Source organism: Mus caroli, unplaced genomic scaffold, assembly GCF_978045245.1.
Source record: "Mus caroli unplaced genomic scaffold, Mus_caroli_1 scaffold_12, whole genome shotgun sequence".
Classification (NCBI taxonomy): Eukaryota; Metazoa; Chordata; class Mammalia; order Rodentia; family Muridae; genus Mus; species Mus caroli.
Window position 1 is genome coordinate 38,376,818 of NW_028227267.1, and position 14,243 is coordinate 38,391,060.

Sequence of the window (14,243 nt, forward strand, 5' to 3'; positions counted from 1 at the left end):
AGTGAGTCTTAAACTCCACTTTTGGAATGGTTGGCATGTCACTGGATTATAATAAAATCCTGCTATGGAATTATTTTTTTCTATTTTTTTACTATGAATAAACATTTATTTCATACTTTGGTTGAATTACGATTATTTCAGTGTAAATTTGTTTCAGTACTTTTGCAAACCTATAGATTGGGTCAATTAAGTGTCCTGGTGTCATATTCTATAATTGTTATACACCTGGTGCTAATACCATGTCAAATTAACTGGGAAGGTTCATAGAGGCTGACTCTTCACTCTGCTGTGACGCCTATTGAAATGCCATCCTGGCTGTGGCAGTCTTTTGGAAGTCATTTGGTGCACATAAGCAATGGACTGGGATCCATACCATACTCATTAAAACAAGACTACACGTCAAACATTCAGGTCTTTAATAATCTTGAATTTGGGTTTGCCCAGATTTAGAGGTGAGGCTCCATGTGCTTTTCTGCAGAGACATCCTCCATGTTGCTTGGAACACAAATAGTATTTCTTAAAATTCCTTTTCTTTTGCCTAAAGCTCATGTTATGTACTTGTTTTGGAGGAAAGAAGGCAGAGCACACATCATCGTGTTCTTCATGATTATCAAGGGGATCTTTGGTTTCTTTTATTCCTTTAAGTTATTCTGTTGGGTGGGGAATCTTAAGGTATCCACTGCAGTACTTTATGGGTTTATAAAACAAAGTTTTCTTCTATGTTTCACAGATAATATTCCATAGCTTCTTTCCAGTTGCTTGTCCCTTTATTTCTTCTTGAAATCCAATACCTGATTCCATGTCATGTTATGTGGAACATGTGATGGCCTCTATCCTATTTTCATGTCAGTGAATATTCTTAGAAGTGTTGCTGTTGTATTTTCATGAAATTTTGATGTCATTTATTAGTAAACCATTCTTATCCTGTTTTCCCCCATTAATTAGATATTGATTTATATTTTTTGAATCACTTGAAACAAGATTTGATATGGCACAGAAGTATGACTTATACAAAGCATTGAAGCACTTTTGAGTATCTGCACTCATCAATCTATATGGATGGAAAGACTTCCTCTTTCATGAATTATATATGCAACAGCAAAGATGTTATTCATGAATCACAGATATTTACAAGGCAATGTGATGCCCACTATACATCTATGCTCCAACAAATATAATTTCAGTTTCTCCATTACAAATAACATCTCAGTCTATTATAATTTAAGTGATTTTTGTAGAAAATTCAACGTATTCTAATGGGACTAAATCTGACTTGTTATAGCTTGTTTACACACAGGATTTTTAACCCAATGCATCATAATTGGCATGACGTATTACTTCACTAATACTCAACGTCCATGCAGGATTGCTGATGGTGATTCTTCCAAGGTGTCCTCTAAAAACCCCTAAACCATAGAACTTAGCTTACAGTAAAGGGTCTAATTTCCCTTTCCATCTTCATTGTCCCTTATACATAACTATACTAATATTGAATATCAAAACAGAATTTAAATATTATATAGAAATTTTACACCTGAAGGACCTCTGTAATCTGAACTTATGAGGGCAGGGTGCATCTCCCACCCCTACCAACCTACCTGTCTAACAGCAGCTCTTCCATAATTAGGAACATAGGTGAGCCCTTTTGCTGATTACCCACATCATTTGGGACCTCCAGAGAGCTAAGGGCATGAGGTATCTATCGAGCTCTTTCTGCATACTATTGTCTTTCCAGTTTGCATCTCCAACTGAAACTATTGAAGATCAATATGCCTTCCCCAGACCTCAAAGCCAACGTGGCTCCTATTAGATCTGCCTAAACCAGAGACAGTGGGATATATGATGGTTGCACAAAGTAAAGACACTGAAGGCATGCCCTAACCAGATACAGCACTTCCTGATTCCCAGGAAGCCTTCTAGAACCCAGGTCACACTACACTATTTGTATCCAAAGAGTACTGATCCAGTCTCAGATACCCAGACAAGTTAACAACATAAATGACCAGATGGTGAAAGAAAAATAAAAGGATATAACCAACAGAGGCCAATGTAATTTGGCATTATCAAAACCCAGTTTTCCTACCCTGGATATTTAAACACACATGAAGAGCAAGATTTTGAGCTAAGATTGCATCTTATTAAGATGACAAGTACCTTTAATGAGGATAAAATAACACCTTTAAAGAAATAGAGAAAACCACAGGCTAACAGGTAGAAGCCCTTGGAGAGGAAACAAAAATTCACTTGATGACATGCAAGAAAATACATTTTAAAAGTTGTTTGAATGGAACAAAACAGGCCAACACCAAAAAATGGGAAAAGAAACAATGAAGAGGTTCAAAACCTCTTCTGCACATTCACCAGACTCCAGACACATAGAGGAAACTTCCCTTACACCACCCATCTTCCCTGATCTCTGAGACCCCTCCACAAAGCTCCACTTAGGAGCATGAGAGCCCAGGACTACATCCATTCCCCTAAGAACTCTCCACCCACCTTCATGTGGTCTAAGGCTCCTGAAACATAAAGAACTGGAGGTCTGAAAACAGAATTTCGTTTGTTTAGGCAGTGGTGTTGTTATTTTTCTTTTTTTATTAGATATTTCTTTATTTACGTTTCAAATGCTATCCTGACAGTCCCCTACACCCTCCCCCTGCCTTGCTTCCCAACCCACCCACTCCTGCTTCCTGGCCCTGGTATTCTCCCTGTACTGGGGCATATAATCTTCACAAGACCATGGGCGTCTCCTCCCATTGGTGGCCTACTAGGCCATCCACTGCTACATATGCTACTAGAGACACAAGCTCTGGGGGTACGGGTGGGGGTAATGGTTAGTTCATATTGTTGTTCCTCCTATAGAGTTGCAGGACCCTTTAGCTCCTTAGGTACTTTCTCTAGCTCCTTCATTAAGGGCCCTGTGTTCCATCCAATAGATGACTGTGAGCATCCACTTCTGTATTTGCCAGGCACTGGCAAAGCCTCACAAGAGACAGCTATATCAGGGTCCTGTCACCAAAATCTTGCTGGCATATGCAATAGTGTCTGGGTTTGGTGGCTGACTATGGGATAGATCCCTGGGTGGGGCAGTCTCTTGATGGTCCTTCCTTCTGTCTCAGCTCCAAACATTGTCTCTGTAACTCCTTCCATGGGTATTTTGTTCCCCCTTCTAGGAAGCAATGAAGTATCCACACTTTGGTCTTCCTTCTTCTTGAGTCCCATGTGTTTTACAAATTGTATCTTTGGTATTTTAAGTTTCTGGGTTAATATCCACTTATCAGTGAGTACATATCATGTGTTCTCTTTTGTGATTGGGTTACCTCACACAGGATGATGGATCTCATCTATTTGCCTAAGAATTTCAAAAATTCATTGTTTTTAATAGCTGAATAGTATTCCATTGTGTAAATGTACCAAATTTTCTGTATCCATTCCTCTGTTGAGGGGCATCTGGGTTCTTTCCAGCTTCTGGCTATTATAAATAAGGCTGCTATGAACATAGTGGAGCATGTGTCCTTATTACAAGTTCGAACATCTTCTGGGTATATGCCCAGGAGAAGTATTGCTGGATCTTCTGGTAGTACTATGTCCAATTTTCTGAGGAACTGACAGACTGATTTTCAGAGTGATTGTACCAGTTTACAATCCCACCAACAAAATGGAGGAGTGTTCCTCTTTCTCCACATTCTCGCCAGCATCTGCTTTCACCTGAATTTATGATCTTAGCCATTCTGACTGGTGTGAGGTGGAATCTCAGGGTCATTTTGATTTGAATTTCCCTGATGATTAAGGATGTTGAACTTTTTTTTTACAGATGCTTCTCAGTCACTTGGTATTCCTCAGTTGAAAATTCTTTCTTTAGCTCTGTACCCCATTTTTAATAGGGCTATTTGATTTTCTGGCGTCCATCTTCTTGACTTCTTTATATATATTGGGTATTAGTCCCCTATTTGATTTAGGATAGGGAAAGATCCTTTCCTAATCTATTAGTTACCTTTTTGTCTTATCGATATTATCTTTCACCTTATAGAAGCTTTGCAATTTTATGACATCCCATTTTTAGAATCTCAATGAATGCAAGCTCACTTATGACTCCCTATCACCTCTCTACACTTAAAATCCTTTCTACTAATTTGACTCATCAGTTTTTCCAACATGTATATAAATGTATCCAATAGGCACTGTTTGAAAATCCTAAGAGCTGTTGTTATAACTGAGGACATATCAGAGGATGCTAATGGCTCTCCAGGATATAATAGTATCTACTGAGAAGGTACTGCTGATGTCATGGGGAATGGTCTTTAACTCTCTGTTAATGTTCTTGCTGTGTTGATAAGAATTTGAAGTGCACTTTCCAAGATACTCTCCAGGGACATAGCCATTGAGAATCTCCTCCTTCCAAAGCCAGATAATTCTCTTGGCTTGAATGGAAACACTTGAGCTCTTACCCCATGGGGAACTGAGTCTTCACTTTCCAAAGCCTGCTAAGGAATGGTTCATCCCTTCCTCAAAATGCCCCCATTTATCAACAAAAGAAATTAAATACTACTGAGAGCAAACACCGGGATAAATGCAAAGGAGGAAAGATGACCTGCCTCATTATATACAGGTGCCTGAAACGTGTTCAACGTGGGATGTGGGTTAGGAGTACAGTCATAGAAGCCATGCATTTAGTCTTTGAAAGTTGCCCCAAGTCACAAAACAGCCTGGTATAAATTCTGTTGTGGTTACTAAAGTTCACTATTACATGAAAAGCACATTAGTGAAAAGAATCAAGCTGAGAAAGGAAAAATGTAAAATTTTGGTTTAAATAAAAAAGGGGCAGCAGGAAGTGGAATGGAGCTAAATCCTGTGTTCAAGGAGATAAACAGAATAACGAAGTGGTGCCTTGCCAAGATCCCACCCAGCCAATCTTAGGTTCAAACATGGTGGTACACAACTTTAATCCCAGGAGACATAGGCAAGCTGAACTCTGAGTTTGAAGTTAGCCTCATATTAAGCAAGTTCCAAGTTGAGAAAAATTTAAGTCCAGGTATAGTGGTCTACATTTTTAATACCAGCATTCAGGAAATGAACCATTCTCATCTCTGAGTTCAAGGTCAATCTACAGAGCAAGTTCCAGGACTACCAATCATAGGCATTAAGGGAGTTAGAAAAGAGAAAGCTGTTAATAGAATAAGGGGACTATGTTCCAGCCCTAGCAAGCAGCACTACTCAGCAGCTTTGGACATGTGACTCTGGGTTTAGAGTCCAGAAGAGAATCAACTATTGGGAAAGTTGATGCTCGTTACCTGGAGCAGAGAAGTTTCATGGTAATTAAGAAGAAACCAGCATCACAGAGGCAAAATCTTCTGGGAAATGATTTTGGAGAGCACCAGGCTGATTTGGGACTTCCTTTGTCAAAGCAATTAATAAAAATCTCATCACATTAGCATCAGACAAAACTGAACAATGGCAAAAATAATTCCTTGGACCAAACATATTTAAACTAGCTCAGGGGTAAAGACCTGAGGGTAGCTGTGCCATGTGGGGAATGGAGATGTACTCAGGACATGGCAACTATCTTCTCTGAGAAGCAGAGGCTTACTCAAAATGTCTCTCCCCATTTACAGCTATAGAGGGGCCTCCAAACACACACCACTTCTTTTGTTGTCTGTACTTGGACAGACTAATTGCCAGTGGCTATGATACTAGGACAGGTAGTTTTCTCAGAGCTTCATTTACATACTAGTGAGAATTTAACCAAAGATAGATATCTCTTTGAGCTAATAAAACAACTCTGGTGTGGTCCCATATACTTTCTATAAATGTGTTCCAGGCTAAGATTTATATCATTTTGTGACTGAGAAATATGAGAAAGCTGGCAGGGATTTTTGCTTAAAATTTTCATTTTGCCAGTGGCATCGAGAGAGAGGAAGGTATTTAATTGCTTTAATTCTGCGTACATGTGAATTTTCAACACACAAACTGGAAAGCTAATGGGCAAATGGTGCTAGATATTAGCTTGACTCAGCTGCCTGGCTCTACATTCTGCTATGGGTCTCTTATTCACTATAGATCTTTACAGTTTGGCTCCAAGTCCTCAAACTTCTGGTGCAGCAGGGCACAATCCTCTAGAGCATTTTCTTATTTCAAAATGTCCAAATTATTTGTCAGCTGAGTTCCCTCTATTAGTTGCCATCTGTAGATGTTGGTAAAAATACATGCAGCATAATAACCTGTGCCAGACTCCTCCTTGTATCCCTTCTTCAAGTCTGCATTATCCACCCCCCCAGTCTAAGAAACCCATGAACCTAGGAAACGGCCCAGTACAATGATGACAGGGTGTTCTCAAGACTATGAACAATCCAGAGTCAATTCAAGGCAGAAGAAACAAATTCTCAAAGCCTTGGTGGTACCATACCAGGAGATGTCATATTCTGTATTGTATATACTGAGAAGTTATGATGGCTATTAAACTGGTTACCCTTTTCCAAGGCCAGCAGAGGATATATTTATAGGAAGAGGGTATCTGGACGCATTAGCTCCTTAGTAGGTCTGGAGGGGGAGTACAGAGTATTATGTTTTTAGGAGTCTATGATATAGGTATTGGCAAAATAAAGACCTGTTATTTCATTTACACAAGTTTCACAACAACAGTTCTATATCCTTGGTTACTATTAGTGCAGTGTGAAAGATTGCACATAATTCTGAGGATCAGACCCAGGAGCAGAAGCAGAACAGTTTTAAAACCTACCCAACTGATTTCAATGTGCCTCCACGGTCACCACATAATAAAGAGCTGTTCTGTGTTAAGTGGGGCTCCCAGACTGCAGTATCAGCATCCGCTAGAAATAGTGAGAAGTCATATCCTCAGGTCAAACTATAGACACTTGGACCCTGATTCTGAAGGGAAACACAGCATGTAATTACGTATATACAAACACAAAAGAAGAAGCTGAGAGAGGGAAAGAGAGAAAGAGACATAGAGAGACACAGTAAGACAGAGAGGCAGAGGAACACACAGAGGAAAGGAGAACACACTGTGGTGCAGAAAAAAAATGTGGAGAGCAGTATTACCTCAAAATACAAGATATAAAAAACAAGAGGATCAGCAATGACCTGAGTCATCCCAGTTACGCATTGAGACAGAAAACAACGTGGCCAGGCCCTTCTATCTCCTAAGATGAGCATACAGCACCTGATAGGGAATTATGAAGCACCACCACTAAGTCACAGCAGTCTCAAACAAGTCACTATTCCTCAGGGCCTTTCCAAATACATTTTGGGAATGTCCTTTCCACTGCCTTTCCTTGATTTCTGTTACTCAGACTACAGGCTGTCATTTTCATTGTAGGAACCAAAAGATTTCATTTCACATTTAACTCATGCAGGAGCACAAGATTCTGATTCTTTCTCTGGTGTGAGAAGCATTTAGGCATATGAGAATGGGTACAGGGACACCCTGAAGGTATAGCCCAAGGATGTACATGGAAAGGATGGGGTTGACATTGAAGGAGTAACATAGACATCATGGTATCTGAAGCAATGGATATCTACTGTCCAAGGTTCCTTTAGTGATGATGATCTGATCTCAAATATTATTCCTCCCAGTGGTCATCAGATGCTACAATGAGCTCGGCCTCTACATTTCTTTCTTCAACTGAATGTTGGGGTCAAGTACAGGAGGGCATCCTGGCTCCCTGTAGTCCCTGAAGGCAGAAGAATACAAGTGAACTTTCATAATGAGAAGTCATAAAAGATGGACCTACCACCCTGATTTCCAAATAGAAAGAGAGCATGCTAAGAACCCAATTTTAAATAAAACCAAGATTTTTGTCCATATTTGAGATAGTAAAGTCTGTGTAGAAGGAAGGGCCTCTAATAAGCTGGGTATTTCTCTGCCTCCCTGCACATTCCTAGGCTGAATACAGTGATCACATTTCCTTGCTTATTAACAATTTCACTGTATACAAAATAGCTAAAAAGTATTCCAGCCTCTGGTTTAAAAAACCAGGAGAAAAATGGTTGTCAAGATGAACTCAGCTGCTGTGTAGATGACTAGGTCTCCTGGTTTATTAATCTAGGCTCATTACTGTGGAATAAAAAGTCATGCAGGGGCAGATCATGGTCAACAGAGTAATCAATTCACCTTAAACACCTCAGAGCTGGCAAAAGGATCCACTCTCTCTATTGATCCACTTTGTCTGAGTGTTGTTTAGCTACACTAGAGAAATGCCTGCCACCCACAAAAGAATATTCAGAAAGCCAACAGTGCCACCCTCAGGGAAAAGTCAGAAAAGTTCTGAAATCAAGAGATCACATAGCCAATAGCACATTTCTCTTCCTGTTACAACTGTCAGATAACCACTGCATGTGAAAAAAGCCTCCAGGAGTAAAGTGTTGTTATGCACTGTCTTCAACTGGGAAACTTTAGCCCTAACCTGACTCCTTCCTGATGGTCACTTTTAGTTGACAAGCTATATTCCTAATGCCAAGTAAGGCCAAAAGCTAGGATCTCACAGCACAACTTTGACCATACCATATTCAGGCTTCATGTATGGACATATAATATCTGGAATCTTTGGCTTTCAGGAATTATGATAAGCAGTGAAATCCATTTGCTTGCCAGAGGTTCCATATCTTGTTCCCCATTACTGAAATGTTTAACTCAATTCCATCTCCTCCAGGATGTTCTATAAACCCTGCTCCTACTTAATGTGCCTTGCCATGACCACTTATTTTTCTTGCTCACACTGAGAGGAAATGCAAGCTTCCTTCTGTCACTCTGGTCTATTGATGCTTCCAATTCTCTCTTGTACATAGATCTTTGAACCTTGCACACCTGCCTGTGAAAGAGTCTTATATGCAGATATTGAATACCCTAACAGCAATTAGTGTTGCTATATACTCCTGACATCACAGGGGGATTCCACGAGCTCTCTAGGATACCATAGAATGTTCATAGAAGGGGATCCTTATGTCATTGCCTCCCTCCTAATGCTCTTTCCTTACTGATCATAATCTGATCTGACCTTTATAGGAGACCTTCCTGGGACCTATCCAATGAACAACTGCTTGCTCCAAAGTATGAGATCATTCCAGCCTTAATTAAAAACACTATAGTTCTTCCAACGTAGGCATGTAAGAGATTAGTTTCTGAACTTTCCAAGGAATTTCTCATTTCTTTCTAAAAATTCTCCTACTAATGAATATCAGTCATTAAGTTCTATTGAAAAATCCCACTAGGATGAACGTGGAGGGGATAGATCACATGTCCCTTAAGATACTCAGAACCAGTTATTAGAGATAGTTATGCAGTGATCTATGGAAGACTTGTTGGAAGAGAATAGGTCTCATGAATTCTCAGCTCAATTACAGATTTATGAAGGCCATATTCAATTAACATTTTTTCAGGAGACCAAACAACCAAATACCCAAACCAAAACCCAAACAGAGATTTTGGCGAAGCAGTAGTCTCTCACTACAGATTTAATGGCAGGCCTACATGCTGGGGCTGTTCTTGAACACTTAGTGGCAAAGCAGTTACCTCAGATCTCTCAGGAGGTCTTGTCTCAGAAGAAAAGTCTGGCTTCCTTACTAGCTACATAAATCAGAGCTTATTAACAATAAGGGAACAAAATATGAGGAAGAAAACACATCCAATTAATTCTCTGCTTGTTGGGGTTTGGGCTAAGCAGGTGGCTCCTGATGCAGTAGTTCTTTCTGCAGTAAGTTCTCTTCCTTTGCTCTGGCAAGTACTAGTTCAAACTACAGCATCTCAGACCTCAGAGGTTAAGGAAGGCAAGACACAGTTTTGTTGGGGACCTGAAATGCCAACTGTCAGGCTGCTACCTCCCACCCTTTCAATTATAGAGGAACGTTAACATTAATCCTTTAACTAAATTTGTTATTTGTACTCCCAAAGAGTAAGTGTCAGGCAGTAGCTGGACCTTGAAATTTTCTCAGCCTTCAACACACTTCAGACTTTGTATTACTTCCCCTTCATGCCAGAGACATCAATTTGTAAAAGAAACTGACTGTACTCAACCACATATGAGTAATATACCTGATATTCAAACCCTTCAAAAACCCTAAAATAATTCTAAAGTCTTTTAAAAAAAACTAAAAAGGCAGAAAACCATAAAAAAAGCCTAAAATTCTAAAAAAAAAAAAAAAAAACCCTAAAAGTCCTAAAAACACTAAAAGCCTAAATAAATCTAAAGCCTTAAAAAATTAATCCCCCAAACCCTCAAAAATCTTAAGAACTTGAATCCAAAAAAACTCCTAAAACCCTTTAAAAATCTGTAAAAACCAAAACCAAAACAAACAAACAAAAAACCTGAAACACTAAAAAAATTCTAAAACACTAAAAAAAAGCTAACACCCCCCAAAACCCTAAAGACTTAAAAAAAACAACCAAAAAAACTTAATAACCCTAAAATCCTTTAAAAAAAACAAAAACCTAAAACACCATAAAATACTTAAAAAAAAAAAACCTAAAATACCTTAAAATTCTAGAAAAAGATCTAGAACCCTCAAAAACCCCTACAAAAGCCCTAAAATACCCTTAAAAAAACCAAAAAAAAAACAAAAATCTAATACCCTAAAACAAAAACAAAAACAGAAAGAAACTTTAAAAACCTGAACAAAAACCCTAAAGACTTAAAAAAAAACCCTCAGAACCCTAAAACTCTAAAAAAAACAAAAAGAAAAACAAAAACAAAAACCCTAAGACCGTAAAAAAAACCTAAAATCCTTTAAAAAAATACCCTAAAAAAAACCCTAAATTTTTAAAGAAAAAAATTTAGATCCCAAAATGATCTCTAAAACACCCTATAAAAACCTCACACACTTAAAAAAAAAACCTTAAAGCCTTAAAAAACAAAACCTAAAATACTAAAATACCATAAAATTCTAGAAGAACCCTAGATCCTAAAGAAGCCCTTAAAAAACTCTAAGACCCTAAAAAATACAAAAATTCTTTAAAAACCCTAAAAATCCTAAAATCCTTAAAAAAAACCCTAAAAGAAAGCTAAAAGCCTAAAAAACCCTAAAATCCTGCCAAAACCCTATAAAACAATAAAACCCTAAAATTATTTTTAAAATCTAAAACAAACCCCCATAAAACCATTAAAAAATCCTAAAAATTTTTTTAATCTAGCACCCTAAAAAGACCCTTAAAAACCATAAAACCGAAAAAAAAAAGTCTAAAGCCTTAAAAAAATACCCCAAAACCTTAAGAAAAAAAACGAAAAATTCGTAAAAAATCCTAAAAAACCCTAAGACCCTAAAATACTTTAAAAACCCTAAAAGAACCTTAAAGCTCTAAGAAACCCTAAAATCCATTTAAAGACCTAAAGAAGCCCTAAAACCCTAAAAAATACCCCATTAAAAAACTGAAAATAAAAAACCTAAAAACCCTTAAAAAAAAACCCTAAAATAAACCATAAGACCCTAAAAAACAAAACCCTTAAATTTTAAAAAATAATCAAGAACACTAACATGCCCCTAAAAAATCCTAAAACCCTAAAAAAAAAAAAAAAAATCCGTTAAGCCTTAAAAAAAACAAACAAACCCTAAGTATCTGTAAAAATCCTTTAAAAACCCTAAAAGAACCCTAAAACCCGAAAATACCTTAAAATTCTAGAAAAACTCTAGTACCCTTGAAAACCACTAAAAAAAACTTTCAAAACCCTAAAAATACAGTAAGACCCTGAAACCTCCAAAAATCCTAAAAACCTAAAAAAAAAAAACCTAAAATCCTTAAAAACAAAAACCCTTAAAACCCTAAAATTCTAGAAGAATCCTAGAACCTTCAAAAACCCTTAAAAAAACATTTAAAAAACCCTAAAAATAAAAACCCTAGGACCCTAAAACTCTCTCTCTCTCTCTCTCTCTCTCACACACACACACACACACACACATACACACACACACAAACACTTTCAAAACCCGAAAAAAACCTAAAACCCTAAAAAAGGAAAACTCTAAAAAATCCTAAAATCCTTTAAAAAAGAAAAAAAAAACCATAAAAACCTAAAAAAAAAAAACCCTAAAATTAAAAAAAAAAAACAAAAAATTTTTTTTAGATCTTTAAAGCCCTAAAAAAAAAAAAAAAAAAACCCTAAAACACTAAAAACAATAAAATCCTTTAAAAACATTTTTAAAAAACCCTAAATTTCTATTAAAAAAAAAAAAAACCCTAGGACCGTAAAAATCTCATAAAAAACACTGCGACCCTGAAACTCAACAATAACCCTTAACCCCTTAAAAAACAAAAAACAAAAAACCTAAAAACCACTAAAACCCTAAAAAAAAAACTCTAAAAATCCGACAAAAACACCTAAAAACCAAAAAGAAAGCCTAAAATCCTTTAAAAACGATAAAAGAATCCTAAAACCCTAAGCCCTAAAAAAAAAAGTCAGATTTAAAAAAAAAATTTAGAGCCTTTATTAAACCCTAAAAAACACTAAAAATAACCCTCATACACTTAAAAACAAACCTAAACCTAAAAAAAAAAAAAAAACCCTCAAGAACCTTAAAAAGACCCTAAAAAAAAACCAAACCCCTAAAAATCCCTAAAATTCCTTTAAAAAACCTAAACAACACCCCCCCCAAAAATCCCCAAAAATTCTGTATAAAAACTTAAGAACCCTAAAAAGACCCTAAAAAACCTAAAACCCTAATAAAAACCCTAAAATTAAAAAATTCTCTAGAACCCTAAAAAGACCCTAAAAAAAAAAAAAAAACCCAAAAAAACAAAAAAACAAAAAACAAAAAACCCTAAGGCCCTAAAATACCTTAAAATTCTAGAAGAACTCTAGAACGTTCAAAACAACCTAAAGAAACAAAAACCCTTTAAAAATTGAAAAAAAAACCTAAAGCCAAAAAAACCCCGAAAACCCTGAAAAAAAGCTAAAACCCTAAAAAAGCCCTAAATCATTAAAAAACCCTAATATCCTTTAAAGAATCTAAAAGAATTCTAAAACACTAAGAAACCTCTAAAACTCTTTTTAAAAAAAACTCTACAAACCTAAAATGACCCTAAAAGAATAAAAAAAAAAAAAACTAAAAACACTCTAAATCCCTTAATAAAAAACCCTCAAGAACCCTAAAAGACCCTTAAAAACCCTAAAACCTTTAAAAAAAAACTAAATTCTTAATAAAAAAAACTAAAAAAAAGTAAAATCCTTAAAAAAAACCCTAAAAACCTAAAAATGACCTGAAGCCTTAAAAAACCTAAAGAACCCTAAAAAACCCTAAAACCTTAAAAAAACCCTAAAATCCTTTTTTAAAAAAACCTAAAACACTAAAAATAACCTTTAAAAACCCTAAAAAACCTTTTAAAAACCCTATAAACACCTAAAAACCTAAAAGAAACTCTAAAACTCTCAACCAAAAACCCTAATAAAAAAAACCTTAAAATTCTGAAAAAAAAAAAAAAAAAAAAACTCAAGAAGCCTGAAAAAACCTTGAAAGAACCTAAAACCATAAAAACCTAAAAACAAAAAACACCCATAAAATTCTTTTAAAAAAAAAAAACCTTTAAAACCCTAAAGAGACCATAAAACCCCAAAACCCTAAAAAACTTAAAACACTTAAAAATTCCTAAAACCCTAAAGTACCTTAAAAGTCTAGAATCCTTTAAAAACACACAAAAAACCTTTAAAACCCCTAAAAAAAAACCCTACAGCCCTAAAACACGTACACACACACACACACACATTTAAAAACCCAAAAACCCTAAAATCATTAAAAAAAAAAACTTTACAGCCCTATAAAAAAAAATCCTAAAATTCTAAAAGAAAAAAAAAACCCTCTAGAACCCAAAAAGACACTTAAAAAACCCTAAAACACTAAATACCCTAAAATCCTTAAAATACTCTATAAAACCCTAAATTTCTAAAAACAAAACAAACAAACAAACAAAAAACTCTAGGACCCCTCAAAAACCCTAAAAAACCCCTAAGATCCTGAAACCCAAAAAACTCTAAATCCCTTAAAAAACCCTAAAAAAAACCTGAAGCCCTAAAAAAAACCCTAAAAAGAACTAAAACACTAAAATCCCTAAGATACTTAAAATTCCCCCCAAACTCTAAAAAAAAAAAACAAAAAACACTGAAATCCTTTAAAAACTTTAAAAAACACTAAAATTCTAAAAATTCTTAAAATTCTAAAAGAAATCTAGAACCCTAAAAAACCATAAAACCCTAAAAAATCCCTAAAGCCATAATAAACCCAAACCCCTAAAAATCATGAAAATA